At 42.4% G+C, this 9,030-nt stretch overlaps 6 non-coding genes across 6 annotated transcripts; all 6 read right to left on the bottom strand.

The window, feature by feature from the left end:
- Positions 1 to 1,050: 1,050 nt before the first annotated feature.
- Positions 1,051 to 1,122, bottom strand: TRNAA-UGC. Its single transcript has one exon. It is a non-coding gene; the product is annotated as a tRNA-Ala (tRNA).
- Positions 1,123 to 1,593: 471 nt separating this feature from the next.
- TRNAA-CGC lies at positions 1,594 to 1,665 on the bottom strand. Its single transcript has one exon. It is a non-coding gene; the product is annotated as a tRNA-Ala (tRNA).
- A 2,109-nt stretch (positions 1,666 to 3,774) lies between these two features.
- Positions 3,775 to 3,846, bottom strand: TRNAA-UGC. Its single transcript has one exon. It is a non-coding gene; the product is annotated as a tRNA-Ala (tRNA).
- A 1,738-nt stretch (positions 3,847 to 5,584) lies between these two features.
- TRNAA-UGC lies at positions 5,585 to 5,656 on the bottom strand. Its single transcript has one exon. It is a non-coding gene; the product is annotated as a tRNA-Ala (tRNA).
- Positions 5,657 to 6,129: 473 nt separating this feature from the next.
- Positions 6,130 to 6,201, bottom strand: TRNAA-CGC. The gene has a single exon. It is a non-coding gene; the product is annotated as a tRNA-Ala (tRNA).
- Positions 6,202 to 7,633: 1,432 nt separating this feature from the next.
- On the bottom strand, positions 7,634 to 7,705 carry TRNAA-UGC. Its single transcript has one exon. It is a non-coding gene; the product is annotated as a tRNA-Ala (tRNA).
- Positions 7,706 to 9,030: the final 1,325 nt, after the last annotated feature.

Below are 9,030 nucleotides of genomic sequence, written 5' to 3'. Positions count from 1 at the left end.
TTTATTTTCTCGCATAAATTTTATTTTATTTTCTCGCATAAATATTGAGGGGCGTTTCCTTGTGTGCATTTGTGAGTGAGACAGAGGGTCTAGAAAGTAACCCGATCCTTAACGGCTAGCCAGTGGAGGGTCCTGAGGGACGGGGTGATTGATAACTTGTATAGCGCTACAAATGCACGCTACAAGGCGCTTTGTATCCATTGTCATCCTGATCCTTCAGAAGAGGTGGGTCTTAAGTTTTTTCTGAAGGCCCGATGATTTTCTTCCAAATGGCTGTTAATCGTAGAGTGTTCCATGGCCGTGATCCTTGGACTGCGAATCTTCGTTCTCCTTTAGACTTGTAGCAGGACTTGGGGATTTGGAGGAGGTTTTGGTTAGTTGATCGAAGAACGCGAATGGGGTTGTAGTATTTTATTTTCTCGCATAAATATTGAGGGGCGTTTCCTTGTGTGCATTTGTGAGTGAGACAGAGGGTCTAGAAAGTAACCCGATCCTTAACGGCTAGCCAGTGGAGGGTCCTGAGGGACGGGGTGATTGATTCCCATGTTTTTTTTTCCCGTTACCAGTTTGGCTGCCATGTTCTGGACGACTTGTAGATGAGAAATCTGGTATTTGGGTAGTCCGAGGTAGAGGGAGTTTGCATAGTCGAGTCGGGAATTGATAATTGTTCCAACTACTACTGCTGTATCCTCTTCCGGGATGAAGGGGATGAGTCTTCATAGCAGACTGACTACTGATCCTATTTGGGCGTCCATGGTCATGTCTGAGTCAAAGGTGACTCTTAGACTTTTGACTTTGGTGCTTGGGGTGATGGTTTGTTGTAAATTCGTAGATTCATAAATGCGAAAATCACTCTGCAATAAATTGGAGCCAGAATTCAAGGTAAGTATGGTAGAAATGTCCTTTTTTTGCATAGCATCCCACAACTGACTTTTTCAAGAAGTGGGCATTGAATATTGTAGGGGTTTGTTTACCATTGGATCTCAGACCCATATTTGCATCCTCTTAACATGCCTAGAATGGTGATTTGTTGCTGTTTTTGCAAAAACATGGAGATGCCGGGGATTGAACCCGGGGCCTCATACATGCAAAGCATGCGCTCTACCACTGAGCTACATCCCCTTTCTTCTGCTGTCAGCTCTGCAGCATTAGTGGTGTTGGAATAGGGGTTGAAACAATCCCAGTTGTCATCGCTGGCATTAGGGAGGACAGGGGTCACCGCTGGCATTAAGAGGACAGGGGTCACCGCTGGCATTAAAGAGGACAGGGGTCACCGCTAGCAGGGCACTGGGCAGAGCTCTTTCTCCAATCCCTGCACATTGCACAGCCTGAGCACAGGCAGCAAGATCTCCTCCTTCCCACTTCCCATTATACCTGAAATCCAATAAGAGGTGATCTCACCAAGATCTTCTCTTGGACAGTTGTCCCCAATGAAAGATTTCCCCGTATCTCCTATTCTTGAAATTCCTCCTGTTTCAGGTCACTGGATTAGCATTGATCTCAAGCAAATTCAGCCAGGCAATTAGTATATTTTGGGTATCCATTGACTTCCATAATAAACACGATTACCATTAAAGAACATTTTTTTAAAGATGGAGATGCCGGGGATTGAACCCGGGGCCTCATACATGCGAAGCATGCGCTCTACCACTGAGCTACATCCCCTTACACGGAAGTGCTAACTACATCCATTGCTGGATTTAAAGGGGAAGCCACCAGTTGCAGCAAAGAGATATGACATTTTGTTAGCTTTGATCAGGATTTAATTTGAAAATGTGTATATTCGAAAATTCGTAGATTCATAAAAGCGAAAATGCAAAAATTCGAAAGAACAAAAATATGAAAATTTGAAATAATAAATAATTAACTAACTAATAATAACTATTAAGTTACAGGTATTAGAATTTCATTTCAAATTTGAATTTATCCAAAGTTCCAATCTGTCCGAAATAACGAATGCCGCATCTAAACAAATGGAACGAAATGAATTAATAGTATTAAAAATAATAATACGTTTTTATTATTATTTATTATTATTAATTTGTTCCATTCATTTAGATACGGCATTCGTTATTTCAGATAATTCGTATTTGTTACATTCTCTAACAACCAAATTTAAAAGGAAATTCCAATACCTATATTTTAATAGTTAGTACATTTTTTTGAATTTTCGGATTTCATTCTTATTTTTCAATTTTTGTTCTTTTTATTATTTGATCTTATTTTAGGATTTTCACATTTTGAATTTACAAACTTTCGAATTGACGAATATTTGAATTAACAAACTTATGAATTTATGATTTTTCAAATTTACAAATATTCAGAAAGATTTATTAAACAGGTTAATTCAGATATTTCCAAATTAACAAATTAGTCAAAATTTGTTAAAAAAACGAATTTGGAACAAAACAAATTCCACGTGTCTAATGTCTGACACTGTTTGTCATAGGAGTGAGTCCGTCAATAACTTGTATAGCGCTACAAATGCACGCCTCAAGGCGCTTTGTATCCATTGTCATCCTGATCCTTCAGAAGAGGTGGGTCTTAAGTTTTTTCTGAAGGCCCGATGATTTTCTTCCATACGGCTGTTAATCGGTAGAGTGTTCCATGGCCGTGATCCTTGGACTGCGAATCTTCGTTCTCCTTTAGACTTGTAGCAGGACTTGGGGATTTGGAGGAGGTTTTGGTTAGTTGATCAAAGAACGCGAATGGGGTTGTAGTATTTTATTTTCTCGCATAAATTTTATTTTATTTTCTCGCATAAATATTGAGGGGCGTTTCCTTGTGTGCATTTGTGAGTGAGACAGAGGGTCTAGAAAGTAACCCGATCCTTAACGGCTAGCCAGTGGAGGGTCCTGAGGGACGGGGTGATTGATAACTTGTATAGCGCTACAAATGCACGCCTCAAGGTGCTTTGTATCCATTGTCATCCTGATCCTTCAGAAGAGGTGGGTCTTAAGTTTTTTCTGAAGGCCCGATGATTTTCTTCCATACGGCTGTTAATCGGTAGAGTGTTCCATGGCCGTGATCCTTGGACTGCGAATCTTCGTTCTCCTTTAGACTTGTAGCAGGACTTGGGGATTTGGAGGAGGTTTTGGTTAGTTGATCGAAGAACGCGAATGGGGTTGTAGTATTTTATTTTCTCGCATAAATATTGAGGGGCGTTTCCTTGTGTGCATTTGTGAGTGAGACAGAGGGTCTAGAAAGTAACCCGATCCTTAACGGCTAGCCAGTGGAGGGTCCTGAGGGACGGGGTGATTGATTCCCATGTTTTTTTTCCCGTTACCAGTTTGGCTGCCATGTTCTGGACGACTTGTAGATGAGAAATCTGGTATTTGGGTAGTCCGAGGTAGAGGGAGTTTGCATAGTCGAGTCGGGAATTGATAATTGTTCCAACTACTACTGCTGTATCCTCTTCCGGGATGAAGGGGATGAGTCTTCATAGCAGACTGACTACTGATCCTATTTGGGCGTCCATGGTCATGTCTGAGTCAAAGGTGACTCTTAGACTTTTGACTTTGGTGCTTGGGGTGATGGTTTGTTGTAAATTCGTAGATTCATAAATGCGAAAATCACTCTGCAATAAATTGGAGCCAGAATTCAAGGTAAGTATGGTAGAAATGTCCTTTTTTTTGCATAGCATCCCACAACTGACTTTTTCAAGAAGTGGGCATTGAATATTGTAGGGGTTTGTTTACCATTGGATCTCAGACCCATATTTGCATCCTCTTAACATGCCTAGAATGGTGATTTGTTGCTGTTTTTGCAAAAACATGGAGATGCCGGGGATTGAACCCGGGGCCTCATACATGCAAAGCATGCGCTCTACCACTGAGCTACATCCCCTTTCTTCTGCTGTCAGCTCTGCAGCATTAGTGGTGTTGGAATAGGGGGTTGAAACAATCCCAGTTGTCATCGCTGGCATTAGGGAGGACAGGGGTCACCGCTGGCATTAAAGAGGACAGGGGTCACCGCTGGCATTAAAGAGGACAGGGGTCACCGCTAGCAGGGCACTGGGCAGAGCTCTTTCTCCAATCCCTGCACATTGCACAGCCTGAGCACAGGAAGCAAGATCTCCTCCTTCCCACTTCCCATTATACCTGAAATCCAATAAGAGGTGATCTCACCAAGATCTTCTCTTGGACAGTTGTCCCCAATGAAAGATTTCCCCGTATCTCCTATTCTTGAAATTCCTCCTGTTTCGAATTTGGAACAAAACAAATTCCACGTGTCTAATGTCTGACACTGTTTGTCATAGGAGTGAGTCCGTCAATAACTTGTATAGCGCTACAAATGCACGCCTCAAGGCGCTTTGTATCCATTGTCATCCTGATCCTTCAGAAGAGGTGGGTCTTAAGTTTTTTCTGAAGGCCCGATGATTTTCTTCCATACGGCTGTTAATCGGTAGAGTGTTCCATGGCCGTGATCCTTGGACTGCGAATCTTCGTTCTCCTTTAGACTTGTAGCAGGACTTGGGGATTTGGAGGAGGTTTTGGTTAGTTGATCGAAGAACGCGAATGGGGTTGTAGTATTTTATTTTCTCGCATAAATTTTATTTTATTTTCTCGCATAAATATTGAGGGGCGTTTCCTTGTGTGCATTTGTGAGTGAGACAGAGGGTCTAGAAAGTAACCCGATCCTTAACGGCTAGCCAGTGGAGGGTCCTGAGGGACGGGGTGATTGATAACTTGTATAGCGCTACAAATGCACGCTACAAAGGCGCTTTGTATCCATTGTCATCCTGATCCTTCAGAAGAGGTGGGTCTTAAGTTTTTTCTGAAGGCCCGATGATTTTCTTCCAAATGGCTGTTAATCAGTAGAGTGTTCCATGGCCGTGATCCTTGGACTGCGAATCTTCGTTCTCCTTTAGACTTGTAGCAGGACTTGGGGATTTGGAGGAGGTTTTGGTTAGTTGATCGAAGAACGCGAATGGGGTTGTAGTATTTTATTTTCTCGCATAAATATTGAGGGGCGTTTCCTTGTGTGCATTTGTGAGTGAGACAGAGGGTCTAGAAAGTAACCCGATCCTTAACGGCTAGCCAGTGGAGGGTCCTGAGGGACGGGGTGATTGATTCCCATGTTTTTTTTTCCCGTTACCAGTTTGGCTGCCATGTTCTGGACGACTTGTAGATGAGAAATCTGGTATTTGGGTAGTCCGAGGTAGAGGGAGTTTGCATAGTCGAGTCGGGAATTGATAATTGTTCCAACTACTACTGCTGTATCCTCTTCCGGGATGAAGGGGATGAGTCTTCATAGCAGACTGACTACTGATCCTATTTGGGCGTCCATGGTCATGTCTGAGTCAAAGGTGACTCTTAGACTTTTGACTTTGGTGCTTGGGGTGATGGTTTGTTGTAAATTCGTAGATTCATAAATGCGAAAATCACTCTGCAATAAATTGGAGCCAGAATTCAAGGTAAGTATGGTAGAAATGTCCTTTTTTTGCATAGCATCCCACAACTGACTTTTTCAAGAAGTGGGCATTGAATATTGTAGGGGTTTGTTTACCATTGGATCTCAGACCCATATTTGCATCCTCTTAACATGCCTAAAATGGTGATTTGTTGCTGTTTTTGCAAAAACATGGAGATGCCGGGGATTGAACCCGGGGCCTCATACATGCAAAGCATGCGCTCTACCACTGAGCTACATCCCCTTTCTTCTGCTGTCAGCTCTGCAGCATTAGTGGTGTTGGAATAGGGGGTTGAAACAATCCCAGTTGTCATCGCTGGCATTAAAGAGGACAGGGGTCACCGCTGGCATTAAAGAGGACAGGGGTCACCGCTGGCATTAAAGAGGACAGGGGTCACCGCTAGCAGGGCACTGGGCAGAGCTCTTTCTCCAATCCCTGCACATTGCACAGCCTGAGCACAGGCAGCAAGATCTCCTCCTTCCCACTTCCCATTATACCTGAAATCCAATAAGAGGTGATCTCACCAAGATCTTCTCTTGGACAGTTGTCCCCAATGAAAGATTTCCCCGTATCTCCTATTCTTGAAATTCCTCCTGTTTCAGGTCACTGGATTAGCATTGATCTCAAGCAAATTCAGCCAGGCAATTAGTATATTTTGGGTATCCATTGACTTCCATAATAAACACTATTACCATTAAAGAACATTTTTTTAAAGATGGAGATGCCGGGGATTGAACCCGGGGCCTCATACATGCGAAGCATGCGCTCTACCACTGAGCTACATCCCCTTACACAGAAGTGCTAACTACATCCATTGCTGGATTTAAAGGGGAAGCCACCAGTTGCAGCAAAGAGATATGACATTTTGTTAGCTTTGATCAGGATTTAATTTGAAAATGTGTATATTCGAAAATTCGTAGATTCATAAAAGCGAAAATGCAAAAATTCGAAAGAACAAAAATATGAAAATTTGAAATAATAAATAATTAACTAACATTTTTTTGAATTTTCGGATTTCATTCTTATTTTTCAATTTTTGTTCTTTTTATTATTTGATCTTATTTTAGGATTTTCACATTTTGAATTTACAAACTTTCGAATTGACGAATATTTGAATTAACAAACTTATGAATTTATGATTTTTCAAATTTACAAATATTCAGAAAGATTTATTAAACAGGTTAATTCAGATATTTCCAAATTAACAAATTAGTCAAAATTTGTTAAAAAACGAATTTGGAACAAAACAAATTCCACGTGTCTAATGTCTGACACTGTTTGTCATAGGAGTGAGTCCGTCAATAACTTGTATAGCGCTACAAATGCACGCCTCAAGGCGCTTTGTATCCATTGTCATCCTGATCCTTCAGAAGAGGTGGGTCTTAAGTTTTTTCTGAAGGCCCGATGATTTTCTTCCATACGGCTGTTAATCGGTAGAGTGTTCCATGGCCGTGATCCTTGGACTGCGAATCTTCGTTCTCCTTTAGACTTGTAGCAGGACTTGGGGATTTGGAGGAGGTTTTGGTTAGTTGATCGAAGAACGCGAATGGGGTTGTAGTATTTTATTTTCTCGCATAAATTTTATTTTATTTTTATAAATATTGAGGGGCGTTTCCTTGTGTGCATTTGTGAGTGAGACAGAGGGTCTAGAAAGTAACCCGATCCTTAACGGCTAGCCAGTGGAGGGTCCTGAGGGACGGGGTGATTGATTCCCATGTTTTTTTTCCCGTTACCAGTTTGGCTGCCATGTTCTGGACGACTTGTAGATGAGAAATCTGGTATTTGGGTAGTCCGAGGTAGAGGGAGTTTGCATAGTCGAGTCGGGAATTGATAATTGTTCCAACTACTACTGCTGTATCCTCTTCCGGGATGAAGGGGATGAGTCTTCATAGCAGACTGACTACTGATCCTATTTGGGCGTCCATGGTCATGTCTGAGTCAAAGGTGACTCTTAGACTTTTGACTTTGGTGCTTGGGGTGATGGTTTGTTGTAAATTCGTAGATTCATAAATGCGAAAATCACTCTGCAATAAATTGGAGCCAGAATTCAAGGTAAGTATGGTAGAAATGTCCTTTTTTTGCATAGCATCCCACAACTGACTTTTTCAAGAAGTGGGCATTGAATATTGTAGGGGTTTGTTTACCATTGGATCTCAGACCCATATTTGCATCCTCTTAACATGCCTAGAATGGTGATTTGTTGCTGTTTTTGCAAAAACATGGAGATGCCGGGGATTGAACCCGGGGCCTCATACATGCAAAGCATGTGCTCTACCACTGAGCTACATCCCCTTTCTTCTGCTGTCAGCTCTGCAGCATTAGTGGTGTTGGAATAGGGGGTTGAAACAATCCCAGTTGTCATCGCTGGCATTAGGGAGGACAGGGGTCACCGCTGGCATTAAAGAGGACAGGGGTCACCGCTGGCATTAAATTAACTACATCCATTGCTGGATTTAAAGGGGAAGCCACCAGTTGCAGCAAAGAGATATGACATTTTGTTAGCTTTGATCAGGATTTAATTTCAAATTTGATCCATTGTCATCCTGATCCTTCAGAAGAGGTGGGTCTTAAGTTTTTTCTGAAGGCCCGATGATTTTCTTCCATACGGCTGTTAATCGGTAGAGTGTTCCATGGCCGTGATCCTTGGACTGCGAATCTTCGTTCTCCTTTAGACTTGTAGCAGGACTTGGGGATTTGGAGGAGGTTTTGGTTAGTTGATCGAAGAACGCGAATGGGGTTGTAGTATTTTATTTTCTCGCATAAATTTTATTTTATTTTCTCGCATAAATATTGAGGGGCGTTTCCTTGTGTGCATTTGTGAGTGAGACAGAGGGTCTAGAAAGTAACCCGATCCTTAACGGCTAGCCAGTGGAGGGTCCTGAGGGACGGGGTGATTGATAACTTGTATAGCGCTACAAATGCACGCTACAAAGGCGCTTTGTATCCATTGTCATCCTGATCCTTCAGAAGAGGTGGGTCTTAAGTTTTTTCTGAAGGCCCGATGATTTTCTTCCATACGGCTGTTAATCGGTAGAGTGTTCCATGGCCGTGATCCTTGGACTGCGAATCTTCGTTCTCCTTTAGACTTGTAGCAGGACTTGGGGATTTGGAGGAGGTTTTGGTTAGTTGATCGAAGAACGCGAATGGGGTTGTAGTATTTTATTTTCTCGCATAAATATTGAGGGGCGTTTCCTTGTGTGCATTTGTGCGTGAGACAGAGGGTCTAGAAAGTAACCCGATCCTTAACGGCTAGCCAGTGGAGGGTCCTGAGGGACGGGGTGATTGATTCCCATGTTTTTTTTTCCCGTTACCAGTTTGGCTGCCATGTTCTGGACGACTTGTAGATGAGAAATCTGGTATTTGGGTAGTCCGAGGTAGAGGGAGTTTGCATAGTCGAGTCGGGAATTGATAATTGTTCCAACTACTACTGCTGTATCCTCTTCCGGGATGAAGGGGATGAGTCTTCATAGCAGACTGACTACTGATCCTATTTGGGCGTCCATGGTCATGTCTGAGTCAAAGGTGACTCTTAGACTTTTGACTTTGGTGCTTGGGGTGATGGTTTGTTGTAAATTCGTAGATTCATAAATGCGAAAATCACTCTGCAATAAATTGGA

The sequence above is a fragment of the Rana temporaria genome, chromosome 4, assembly GCF_905171775.1.
Source record: "Rana temporaria chromosome 4, aRanTem1.1, whole genome shotgun sequence".
Taxonomy (NCBI): Eukaryota; Metazoa; Chordata; class Amphibia; order Anura; family Ranidae; genus Rana; species Rana temporaria.
Note: the sequence above shows the minus strand (reverse complement) of the source record. Positions and strands in the feature narration are given on the sequence as shown.